Raw genomic sequence first — 12,855 nt, forward strand, 5'->3', positions numbered from 1 at the left:
GGGCGGGCTGTGTATCTCTCTCTGTCTGTCTGTCTCAATCAGGGAACGGCGCACCCCCGAAGCCAGGAGGTAGCAGCAGCAGCCGGACGCGTCACTGTCTGTGTCCTGCCTCTCTCGAGCCGCCCGGGTTCTCCGCCTCTCCCCACCTGTGGGGCTCTCCGGCTCCGCCCGGCCTCCCGGACGCCCTAGTGGTGGGAACGGGGAAGCGGAGCCAATACCAGCTGCTCAGGCGGTTTGCTGGGGAAAGAGGAAAATTCCAGCGCGAAGGCCAGCCCTGCCCCCGCTCCCCGCCCCGCGCCCGGCAGGGAGAGCCGGAGGCTGAGCTGAGCTGAGCTGAGCTGAGCTGGCCGGGCGCAGCGAACTCTCGGAGCGGCTGGGAGGGAAGCCGCTGCCGCGTCTCTCTGGTCTGCCCGGGCCGGAGAGGCAGGGGGAGAGCGGCCGGCGGGTGCAGCAGGGGACGCCTCCTCGTGCCAAGTTTTCTCCGCTCTGCCGCCTGCCATTGCCAAGGTGTGGTTTGTAACGCGCCCCGCTGAGCTGAGCGCGCGCGCGCGGGCTGGGGCAGACGAGCTCCCCGGGAGCTCAGGGGCATGCATCGCCCTGCGGGGCACGGCTGGCGCTGGGCTGTGGAGCTGCGACGTCTCCCGGAGCCCTTTGCAAACAGGTGAGGGGGGGAAGGAGGAGGAGGCAGCCGAGGAGCTGTGCTGAGTGCGCCTCCTGGCCAGGTTGGAGTCCCGGCCCGGCCGCGCGGAGTGTAGTCAGCTGCCCCAGCGGTGCTCGCCGAGCCCAGCGAATGGACTGCCGCGTCTGGCAGGCAGCGGCAGCCCTCCCTCAGAGTAAGCACAGCTCATTGCATGTGCGAGGGCCCCGCACCCGGGTCCCGCTGTGTGCGAGCACCACCGTCCTCTGTTGCTGGCTTAGCTAGCGTGAGCTTTTACTGGCCGACCTACAGCCAGTTGCTTGCCTCTCCCACGGCCCCCTCGGCGAGGTTATCCGGTCCGGCTGAGTGACTGCGCGGAAAGTGGGAGTTCGGCTGACTGTACGGGGGGGAGGGTAGGTGCACCCAGCACCTTGATCAGGGCACATCCACCACCGTCCCTCAGCGACGTGCCGCTCAACAAAGGGCCATTGTTGAACTGTTTTTGAAAGGTAATAGCTGGGAACGATTATGGCTGCGCCTGGGGACCGGGCAGCTCTCTGGGCACCTTAGATTAGTCAAATACACAAAGGGGCTCTCATCTGACTGGCTGAATCACTTTGGACTCTTGCAATAAATGCATGTTTCTAAACAGCACACCGTCTCAACAACGAAACAGCATAAGAGACCATTTAAGCAATACTTCAGACAACGCTGGTCAGCTGGCAGATACTAAGCTGATTGGATCCTTTAGCTATAACTTTCCTCACTCTCTCTTTAATGCGGTTATGGTGTCACCTGGAGGGTTCATGTGATGAAATGTCATGTACAAAACCATGCTGATTGTATTTAGCATTTGTAGAAACAGAATGAGGAAAGGTTAGTTCTGCAAAAAACAAAAAAAAGTTTGAAGATGAGATTAATTGAAGATGAACACAACCCTGATTTTGTCAAGAATATATATTATACATTGTGAACCAAAAGAATCAGTTACCTTTCATATGTTGGTTTTCCTTCACCATGAGACATGTTACTCTGTCCTTGATGTAAACAATATTTTAGTCATAAATGGTAAGATAAGCAAGAGTGTGTGTCTTTGTATTAGATATTCAAAAAACCTGAGTGACTTGGAATTCATATTGGGAATATTTAATGGGCGTAACTGTAATTTTCTCTTAGAATATTACTGAAAGGAATTTCTTTAGAAGCAAGTCAGAACCTGCTTATTCATATAATTGTCCATGTGAATCATCTTGCATCGATGTGCTAACATTTGAGAGCCAGGAAATTAATTGAATAATGGGAAAAGTGACGCTAACTGTTCAGATCTTTGGTAATTGTCCAAGGTGAAATGTAAACAAATAGCTTCAGTATGAAAAAACTATCAACCCAGTTTTTAAAATGGTCTGTTTTAACAATCTAATCCATCTAGTATTATAGATGATAAAATTTGCTTTTTTTCTCTCTTACTTGACCATGCTGATATGAAATACCATTGGTGCAGACCAGCTATTTTAACTGTAGGTATTTTCTGTTCTGTGTCATTTCTAATGCTGTAACATTGTAGTAATTCTATCTTTTTGCTTATCTTCCTTTGTCTGTAAGGTTAAATCCATGATAGTTTATGAGGTTTTCTTTTAAAATTTGAGCTGTCAGTGGAATAATGCTGTACTATATAGATGGAAATAGTATATACTTTTTGTAAAATTAATAGAAAAAATCTGGAATATAAATAGATGAGAGATGGATCAGTGAGGAAGAAAATACAGTCATGTGCAATTTAAAGAACACGACTGCTGTCATAAACAAAATTACTCTTGCTCTGTTTTGGGGAGCTGGGGAGCAGAGAGGAATCAGATATAACAAAATGGCAAAAAGAGGATGATCATGGGCCTGAATGCCCATAATACCTATTGACTTTATTAGGGACTGCAGGTGTTCAGCACCATTGATAATCAGGCCACATATTCAAAAGTAATATAAAAAAGGGGAAGTAAGCTATAAGTGTGTTCACTGACATGTTAACATAAACACTTTCTGGAATGTTGCATGCTGCATGTGAGAATATAATTGGGAATACAATTATTTGATTTATGATTATTAGATTAGCAGTAGAAGAAACTAAAATTTGGATTTATAGATAGATCTGTTTCAAGTCCCATATATCCACCTCATATATGAATCTATTGGGAATGGGATATTTATAAAATCATGGACCTGTAGCAATTCTATACTACTTACTAATAAAAATTCATTAAGAACTGATATTTAAAAGGGGTGTAAACAGTTCAGACAGGTAGAACAAGAGAGGGTTTTTCTTGTGTTTACAAGACTTCCGGTATGCAAATAAAGTTTTTGTTGCTCAAGCAAAAGAGCAAGCAAGTAATAGTAATGTGAGAACTTGCAAATATTGCATTATAACTGTGCTTCTGAAATCTTTAATTTCCTTGTTTATGCTTATTTCATTTTTTTTTAAAGTTTGAGTAGTTATATGAAACGATTTCAGCTGTGGTTTCCTTAGACCTGAAGTATGTCATATTACTTTTGGTGACTCATGACTTGAATTTTGGTTGCTATATTCTAGCTTTAAATCAGTAAAACCTTACCTCTTAAAACATCTGTCAACAAGTGCATTTCATTTTTTAAAAAAATGTAGCTATAATAAAACTTACTCTTTAGCCCTATGGGCATATTTACATGCAATTTAGCCACTCTGAAATAACTCTTGCTTTGAAAATTAACATTGTCATTGTTTCTTCCTACCTTATTACAACTGGATCCATCTATTGGTAGTTTTTAATTATTTCCTGAAGGTGGTCTGAGTTTGCTGATCAAAACATTGAGTTTGAAACAAATCCCTGTTTGTACAGTTTTTCTTTAATGTAGCTTTTCTGATTGTCCATCTACTAAAACAACATACCAGTCCAACTTAACTGGTAATTCTCTGAAATAAAGTAGTGCAGAATCATGTCTTAGGTAAAAAGTATAAATCCATGCTTATTTCATGGAAATACTAATACCAATTAGAATTTATATTTCTGTTTAAATTTTAGAATCTTAAAATATATTTAACTTCTATATAAAATATGCACCGTGAGACTCATCAGTATTTTATGTGCTTTCTGTTGTCTGAAATATCCCTTTTAGACTCTAAGGAATATTTTCCACTACCAGTTGTCCCTTTTTATATTTGGAAAACTGGATTTCTTTTCCTTCTCCTTTTGTTTCACATGGATTTGAAAAAATAACTGTTTGTTTTATTATTTGCAACAAAATGGTGGATCTTAATTCTGTTATTCTTCTCTACATTCCTGGTTCTCCCTGAAAGTTCTGTACAAGTAGAGAATGCAGAATATCAAAACTAAGATACTTTATAAAGTAGTAATGCGCTCTGGCACATGGGCTCAAATAACTTGGTGTTCCTTTTTAAATTATTTTTTGCAAATACTTCAATTTTTCAAGTATGTTATGTTAAACCGATTAAATAACTTAGTCATTTGTGTGTGCTTCTTGTCCCATGTGTTGCTGTTCATGTTGGTCCATAATTGTGCTGGCTGCTAGCCACCAAACTCTTGTCTAATAATGCTTTAAGAAATAAAAGGATTAAAAAAAAATTAACTATTGAAAGGGAGGATCCAGTAAAATGCTTTTGTACTCCAAAACAATTCCTAGTCATCTCCATCTGAATGAAAGTATTGGAAAGATTGTGTAATCTAGAAAGGACAGCGTTTGAAACAGCGATTTCCGTTGAATAAATTGCCAAATAATAAGGCTATTACTCTGACTCTTTTTCACTCATACAGTCAGGTGGACTTATACAGACAATGCTGCTACCCTGTTAGCAAGCAGTTGTTGGTAGTAAAATGCATTCTTAAACAGTCTCTAAACAATGTTGCTGGACATATTTATTGATAAATGTATAAGTGTAGAAAATTAATTATGCTAAATTTTAAATCTGATAAATACCTTTTGAAACTCTTAACTCTAAAAAAATTGATAGAAATATTAATCTTTGTTTATGTTGGAAACTTGTATATGGTTTAGGACTGGTGTAGTGGTCTTCAGTGATGTATTTGCATGACTTCGTTCTTTAGAATGTTTACCATCTGTTACGCTGTAATGGGCTTTGGGGGAAGTTTCCCATGATTATTTCCCAAAGGATGAATGTTTGCATGTAGTCTTGTGCTTACCTAGAGGAAAATGAATCATTTGATAGAAACTGCTGCAGATGGACACTTCTTCTGGTAGCTTTTAAAAAAATGTAGGGGGTAAATTTGACCAATTTCTCTTCAGCTGGGATTGAATTCAGAACAAGTATAATTTTAAAGGGGTTTATAGCTTCAGAAAAAAGATTCTTGACCTTTGTGAGCTGCGGTATATTTTACATGCACAAATACTCTGCTTGAATGAGTTGACATTTTCTATACATGTGAGTAAAATGTCATTAGCAGGTAAATTCTCATCATAATCTATCATGGTAGAAGACAGACAAGTTGATTTTTTGTCTATGTTGGTAAATTATAGAAGCAATTTTGCAAACAGGTATATAGCTAACCTGATTTGTTTTTCCTTTGGAAGATCAAAATAGGGGTTAATTTGTACTATCAACAGTTACATTTATTACATAATTTTAAATTAAAGATAAAATGGTTTCTGACACAACACAGACACATTTGCTTTCCAAACAAAGACACTATAAAATATCACACAGCAAAAAGGAGACTTATGCCAAGGGAGGGGAAAATTCTCTCATTAGTGAAGGGGTAGAAAGAGTTTGACAAGAAAGAGAGGGGAGGTTAAACCATCAATTTCTGCAGTAATTAAATTTCCATTAAAAAATATGAAGTATCTAGCCATTATGGCTTTGAAAATTATTTTCTGAATATGTGTTGTTTGCACTTGTCTTATTGAATTGCTTCAGCATCTCTGTTGCTGCTCACAGTTTTTCATTGGTTAAAGTAGATCAAATAATAGGAGGAATTCACTGATTTTGGTCACTTTCATTACAAATCTCAATGCATCATTTTATGGCGATGAGATGGAGGAAGAGAAGGGAGGTAAAAGCAGAAATGTATTTGAAAAGAGTTCATGTCCACACACAGGCCTAGAGGAAACCAAGCAAAAAAGTTTGTGCATGGAGCTGAGCTGATTGGGGAAAATATCTGGTGCTCCCTAGTTTATGTGTCTTAATGCTATTACGTAGTCTTGATCAGGTTAGAGAATCTGTACTAGTATAAAAATAAATAAAATGAAGAGTAGGCTAGGTTCTTTTAAATACATTTTAAAATACCTTCTGCACTTTCCTGCCTCTTTGACCACTAGAGGTTAGATTATGAGAAAATTGAAAATAGTGGGTTATAGGTTTTTTTTTAATAGACTAGCTTTTATGATCTTTAAGCAGTCCCTGTGCTTCATCAAACATGGGATTGCTATTGTGGCCTGTATCGTATTGCTAATTCTTACAATTTTATTGCGAGTTGTGAGATATCTGGTCTTATTTCTTAAAAAAACGGTGTTTAGAGATAATTGATTCTATGAAACTGCTTTCTTTTTTACAAAAAGTAAATATCTAGCCCTCATAGTTGCAGAAGAAAGCTTGAAACCTGACCCAAATGTACTCCAGAGGCTCAAAACTCAGAACCAAAATTTAACATTTATTTAAAATCATGAGACTTAAATCTCCTGATTTTTCTTGTGCACTGGGTTGATGTATTGCTTATGCAGATCACAACCTAGGGAGGAGGGAAGTGTGATGCAGATTGCAGGGGAGGTTCTTAGAAACATAGGATCATAGAAGATTAGGGTTGGGAGGGACCTCATGAGGTCATCTAATCCAAGCCCCTGCTCAAAGCAGGACCAACCCAACTAAATCATCCCAGCCAGGGCTTTGTCATCCTTAAAATTTTCTAAGGATGGAGATTCTACCAACTCGCTAGGCAACCCATTCCAGGGCTTCACCACCTTCCTATTGAAAGAGGTTTTCCTAATATCCAATCGAGACCTCCCCCACTTCAACTTGAGGCCATTGCTCCTTGTTCTGTCATCTGCCACCACTGAGAACAGTGTAGGGCCATCCTCCCTGGAACCCCATCAGGTAGTTGAAGGCCACTATCAAATCCACCCTGACTCTTCTCTTCTGCAAGCTAAACAAGGCTCTTGTATGCATCTTCAGTGAATTGGACCCATTATTTTCCCTACAGATCTTCAGGACAATTAGAAAATGAAATCCAGCTATGTTAAGCACAATGACCTGCATTATTTTAAAATTGAATTATTTTAAACAATAGCACATTATTTTGTAGATATTTTGCAAACACTAACATCACATTAGTTTGTTATATTAGACTTTGCAGCATTCAGCAAATAACTTGTTCCTATGAAACAGTCAGATAACACCTATACTAAAGTTCTAAAGGTTTACAGCCAATCTATAAATCGTCTGTTATGAAATTCCATTCATGGTGTGAGATGTTCTAAAAGCCAAGTTCCCTGTTGTGGTAGTTATGAAAGAAATGTGAAGTTCATTAGTACTACTGAAAATCTAGGAGTAACACTTTCACTTTAATCATATGTAGCAAACAGAATCTTTTGCTGAGGTTCTACATGGAATTATTTAGTAACTATTTTTTTAAGTTATTATTCAGTTTACAGAATGCATACTTATATCAGAAACTCTTATGTAGTGTGACATTTTAATCAGTAGATAGGGGTATTTTTATGAGTGAAATGAGCAAGATCTTTGTGCTTATGATGCTAATTAGGAGCCCTAGCTAGAATTAGACAGAATATTCTGAGACAGCACATGCCTTCAATTCTCCTAAATCCAGAGTCAGATCACCTCTGCAATTCCATTTCTGCTCCTTTCCTGAGCAGATGCTGCCAACCATTGTGAAATGTATGTATGAATTCTTAACAAATGTCCACCTGGGTGTATGATTAAACTAGTAAACTCAGTTCCACTGGGATCCTAATCAGCAGTCTAGATTTAGAATATAAGATAAATATATGCAACTATAAGGAGCACAGAAAATATATTTAGAAACAAAACAACAAAAAAGGAGAAAAATCAAATTGGCAACAGCATTGTACAGCTTTGCCATGCATGCTTTTTTCTGCATATTTGTAACAAATAAAATTGACTATTTTCCAGCTAGATCTTATGAAGAGCTACTTTAGCTTACTATTAAATGTTCAGTGTTTACCTGCCATACAGGCAGTTGAGCTGATTATATGGCAGTTATCTAAAAAGTGCTGGTTATATGGTGCTTTGTATTGGATCTGCTTAAACTGAAACAGCATCAAAGAGTTGTCTGACACAATGGTGTGGTGAACTTAACTACTGCATTTGAGAATTGGTTTGATTCCCGGTAAAACTTGTCAGGTCAGAAATCACTGTGTGTTTGTAAAGTCTTCAGTGGTGATTTTACAGCGCTTTGTTGTCAGAGAGTGTTGCTGTGGGAACTAGATCAAGGAAACTTTAGGGGGTTAGGGAATGTGGATACTAGGGTAACAAAATGTGTGGGAGGATAATGTGTAAATAAAGAAAAATAGGCAGGGCCATTTCAAATCTTTGTTCAAGATGGATGGTATCCTGTCAAAAGGAAAAATAAGGGTCAATACGAAAATAAGGAGTTGATGAATAATATATCAAAGATATATTGAAGAGTAAAGCTGTCCAGGACTGGAATATTTTTAACAACAATGAACAATTATTTTTATTAGTACTCTGTTATGTAGGAAAGGAATAACTGCATATTATTACCCCAAAGATTGGGATGCTTTCATCTATATGTAAAGACAGCTGTTCAAATGGCAGACACTTGGAAATCAGTGTTCATGCTGTGAATAACTTGCAAAGATAAGTCAGTTAGAAGGAGAGAAAAGGAGAAAACCCCTTGTAGGAGACCCAGGATTTCATTTTCCTCTGGAATAGGTTTAGAAAGTACCTGTCATCTGAAGAGCAAATTAATGAAGTATTTTCTGAGCTGGGAATAAAAGTAAACTCTAGTACATCTATTTTAGCAATATTTAAAGAGGGACATGAATTTCATCAGCTAGAAAGAAATCCTTCCTCCATGAAGTCGAATACTGTTGCTGAAAGTGGGGGGAAGAAAGTTTGTAAATCTGCTGTATAAATGTGCTGTATGTTAGTTGGGGCTAATTGTTCTTCCCTGGTTTTGTGTGTATATAAGCTGCCATTTTTGTAATGGCAATTACATATGCAAATGAATGGGATAGCAGGCCCCTGATTATTCAGGACATAAAGAAGGGAATGGCTGGGGGGAAATTAGAGAAGGCTTGTTCAACTAAACTAACTGATAATTTGAATAATGATTCAATGTAACTAACTGTTGAGTGAGTGAAACTCAAATGAAGAAGAAAAAGGATAGCTTGGTAAATAAGGTGTAAGCAAATAATATGTATTTTTAATACAGCTAAATGGAAATTTATACATCTGGGAATAGAGAATGTAGGCCATACTTAGAGGGTAAGCAGTGACTCTGACAAAGATTTTGGGGTTGTGCTAGATAATCAGTTGAACACAAGCTCCTAGTGTGATGCTGTGGCCAAAAGGGCTAATGTGATCTTGGGATGCATAAACTGTGGAATCTCGAGTAGGAGTATGGCACTGGTTGGTGTGACTGTTGCTGGAGTACTGTGTCCAGTTCTGCTGCCCACAATTCAAGAAGGATATTAGTAAATTGGAGAGCATTCAGAGAAGAGCCATGAGAATGATTAAAGAATTAGAAAACATGTCTTATAGTGATGGCTTAAGGAGCTCAATCTTATTAGCTTAACAAAGAGAAGGATAAGGGGTGACTTGATTAGTTTATAAGTATCTACATAGGGAACAAATATTTAGTAATGGGCTTTTCAATCTAGCAGAGAAAGGTATAACACAATCGAGTGGCTAGAAGTTGGAGCTAGTTAAATTCATAAGGGAAACCAGGTGTAAGTTTTTAACAATGAGAGTATTAACCATTGGAACAATTTACCAAGGGTCCTGGTGGATTCTTTGTCAGTGACCATTTTAAAATCAAGATAGGATGTTTTTCTAAAATATATGCTTTAGGAATCATTTTAGAGGAAGTTCAATAGCCTGTGTTATACAGGAGGTCAGACTAGTTGATCACGATGATCCCTTTTGGCCTTAAAATCCATGAATCTGTTTTATAGGTACCTGTAAGTTAAGGTAGACTTAATTGCACACTTTTCTCTCCCTTATATTTTTTTTCAGCTTTTACTACCTTCTGTAACTACAGACCTGGCATTCTGATTTATGTTCACATTGCTGCCTGCTGTCTATCAGTGTAGGAATTGCTTATCACTGTAACTCAGTAGGGTATCTGCAAGTATCAAGGCATAAGTGAATGAAGAGGAACCTAGATGTTGACTTGGGGATCCCTGTAGAGTTCTACGACTACATCTTGTGTTAGTACAATGAAGAGGAAATTCTTTGACTGTACAGCAGGCAACAGTGGAGTCTTAAAGAACACTTTGCTTTGAGGTATCCCCTGGATATTCAAAAGCTATGATAATTTAATTTGAATCCCCATTTAGGGTGCAATCCTGCAATTTTAAATTTAATCCTGTATACAGAAGGTAGACAAGCAAATTTCTGCAGTTCAATGAGATTTAAATAGATATAAAATATTCTGTAATAAAATTTGGATTACTATGGACTAACACTTTCTAGTATAAGTGAATATGTAGTATTTTTCTGAACGTTAAAAATTTTTTTTCTCTATGGAATGGGAAATGATGTGGCTAATACTACATGAAGTACTATAGAATTACAAATTATTTAATTGGATAAAAACTGGTGTAATTTTCTGGCAAGTCAGAAACAATGTGTATATGTAGATGTTTATATAAAAACATACTGCAGTTTATATTTTTTTTCATTGTAAGGCATAGTAGGGCTCTTTGAAATTAAGGATTAGAACCCTGATCTGTCTGGGAAATGATATCCCAGGGAGTTAAAATACATGTCAGCAGTTCAGCAAGATGGGAGTTGTTTGCTTTGTTTTCTTTTACTGTGCCCCACATGAATATTTTTAGCTAGAAGTCAAACTCATGCTATGATAAAGAACTTGCTGTGCTAGTTTTTAAAATTTACTAATGGTTTGCAGAGGAGACAGCTTTTTTTAATAAACGTGTTAATGTTCAAGGAAATGTGGAGAGGATTGTTCTTTTCCACCTCGGTTCTGGAAATATAATTACTTTGTGTTGGTATGGAAAATATGGCTCAATCTTATTAAAAAAAGATATCTTTGAACAACCGTCGGAGCAGTGTAAACAATGCTTACTCTGTGCTACAGTAAGGAAAGTCATGATCTTAAATTCTTTCAAATGCCAGTGGTTGTACAGTTTCTATTCCTTGCTCTGTATCTTTTCCATTAAGTAGCATGTTGCTTTATGTTCTAAACAAATTGTGTCTTAAATGAACATTATTAGAAATTTGAATAGTGTAGTTTTCTTTATGGTGCAGTTTTATCTCAATTTTATCCCACTGAATCGCCCTTTTTAATTCTTGTGTTTTTAAGACCACGGCTGAACTTTGGGAACATTTAGGGTCTTATTCTCTCATTTACATACAGGCCCTTTTATACCACTCTGGCACTGGAAAGGGTCCTTTTCACAGTACTGACAGAGCAGTGGAAAGGGGGCAGAGTGTAAAATGAAAATCAGGCATTTAGACATTGTGTTCTAGGTCTCCTAACTTCCAGCTCTCTACTTTAACCATTATGCCAGTGAGTGTGTGTTTATAGCTTTTCACCGTCAGAGGGTTTTACTCTGAGAACACATAAGCATCTCTCTCCATTGTCACTTTTTGTAATATGAATGACCTAAAGCAGTGGTTCTCAAAATATTATGTGTCTTGGTTTAAAGAAACCCAAAACCTAAACTTCCTTATGACTGGAAGCTACACTAAGCAACACTACCAGCACTGCCTCTGCTGAGATGGTTAATGGAGAATCAGACCCTAAATATTCATTTGAGAGAGAGAGAGGCTGTGAAATACTTTAGAAAGATAAAATAGGGGACAAGGTAGTTTATAGGACTACAAATGGGATATAGAACCATTCAATTTAGGTTCATCGCTTGGAATTCAAGCCAGGCTTATAATGACCAAAAATTGTTGCCACCTGGGAGCTGTTCAGTGATCTATATAAAATGAGCCATTGTCTTGATTCCTTTTATGGAGATGTCCACCTTGACTTGTTGGCAGGCTCAATGACTATGACAATGGTTAAATAGACATAGAGAATAAATTAACTTCTCCCTTTTGCCCATGGTAGTTGTAGGTCAGAATAGAAGTCCATTAGCAGAGCAGTAAAGGCAAGCTTGTGCTGCAGTTGTCCAGACTGTACTTTTCATGTAGATAAATAGAAGAATTTGATCTCCAGGGCAGCCAGTGTACTGCCGTTCTTGATTATTACATTCACTTGAAGAAGAAGAAAAAGAAAATTTGTACAAACAGCAAGTTAATCAGAAAGCAAAAGGAAGGAGTAATGCAATACAGCAAGTTGAGAGCATCAGCCTTTTGATTAGCATATTGTCCTGGGTTAAAAACTACCAGTGAGCTTGGCTCTGGACAAAAGTATAGGACAAGTCCTTGCCCCTTGGACCTTGCTGTGTGACTGGACTATAAAAGGGAATGGCAAAATACCCCAAAATGTGTGTATCTCTCTCTCTCCCCCCTATGAAATCAAAGGAAGCAATCCTTTGACTTTGGGAGGGATACTGACCTGAGAATTTGGTCAGCAATGTTGCTGGGAATCTGTGGTAAGGCTTTTACTTTGAACCAAGTCTTGATTGTTAAGTTTTAGCTACTAGAAAGCATTTTATTTCTCTTCTAATCATTACTTACTTTAATACTTATACTCACTTAAAATCTCTCTTTGTAGTTAAAAAAAACTTGTCTTATTTTTTAATATAAACTAACCCAGTGTTTGTGTTTAAAATGAACTGTTTGGTAATTCCAATTAAAGTTGCAAACTGTTGAATATTGTCCCATCAGGGGCTGCCACCTCCAATAGCTGAACTTCCCAAGAGAGGGTTGGACAGTGCAGAACATACATTCTAGGGAATATTCAGGACTGAGAGTGTGTTGGGGTAATTTTGCAAGTAGTAACTAAATCTGGTGGAAGCCAGAATATGACTGGAGTGTGGCTGATAGGCTGCTGGGGTCAGCAGCTCTTGGCCGAGTCTATAGC

The 12,855-nt window shown here is 38.3% G+C and overlaps 1 protein-coding gene across 3 annotated transcripts in view; it reads left to right on the forward strand.

Annotated features, from left to right (window-relative positions):
• The first annotated feature begins 352 nt into the window (after positions 1–352).
• Positions 353–12,855, forward strand: part of COBLL1 (cordon-bleu WH2 repeat protein like 1) — a 127,825-nt gene continuing 115,322 nt past the window's right edge. The window contains exon 1 of one of the 3 annotated variants that reach the window (XM_067549348.1): positions 353–507. The gene's annotated coding sequence lies outside the window, so the exon portion shown is untranslated. The remainder of the gene's footprint in view (positions 508–12,855) is intronic. The other 2 variants (XM_067549346.1, XM_067549345.1) reach the window with 2 other exon arrangements.

Source organism: Emydura macquarii, unplaced genomic scaffold (genome assembly GCF_026122565.2).
Source record: "Emydura macquarii macquarii isolate MOO-44397 ecotype Brisbane River unplaced genomic scaffold, CSIRO-AGI_Emac_v2 contig_1253, whole genome shotgun sequence".
Lineage (NCBI taxonomy): Eukaryota > Metazoa > Chordata > Testudines > Chelidae > Emydura > Emydura macquarii.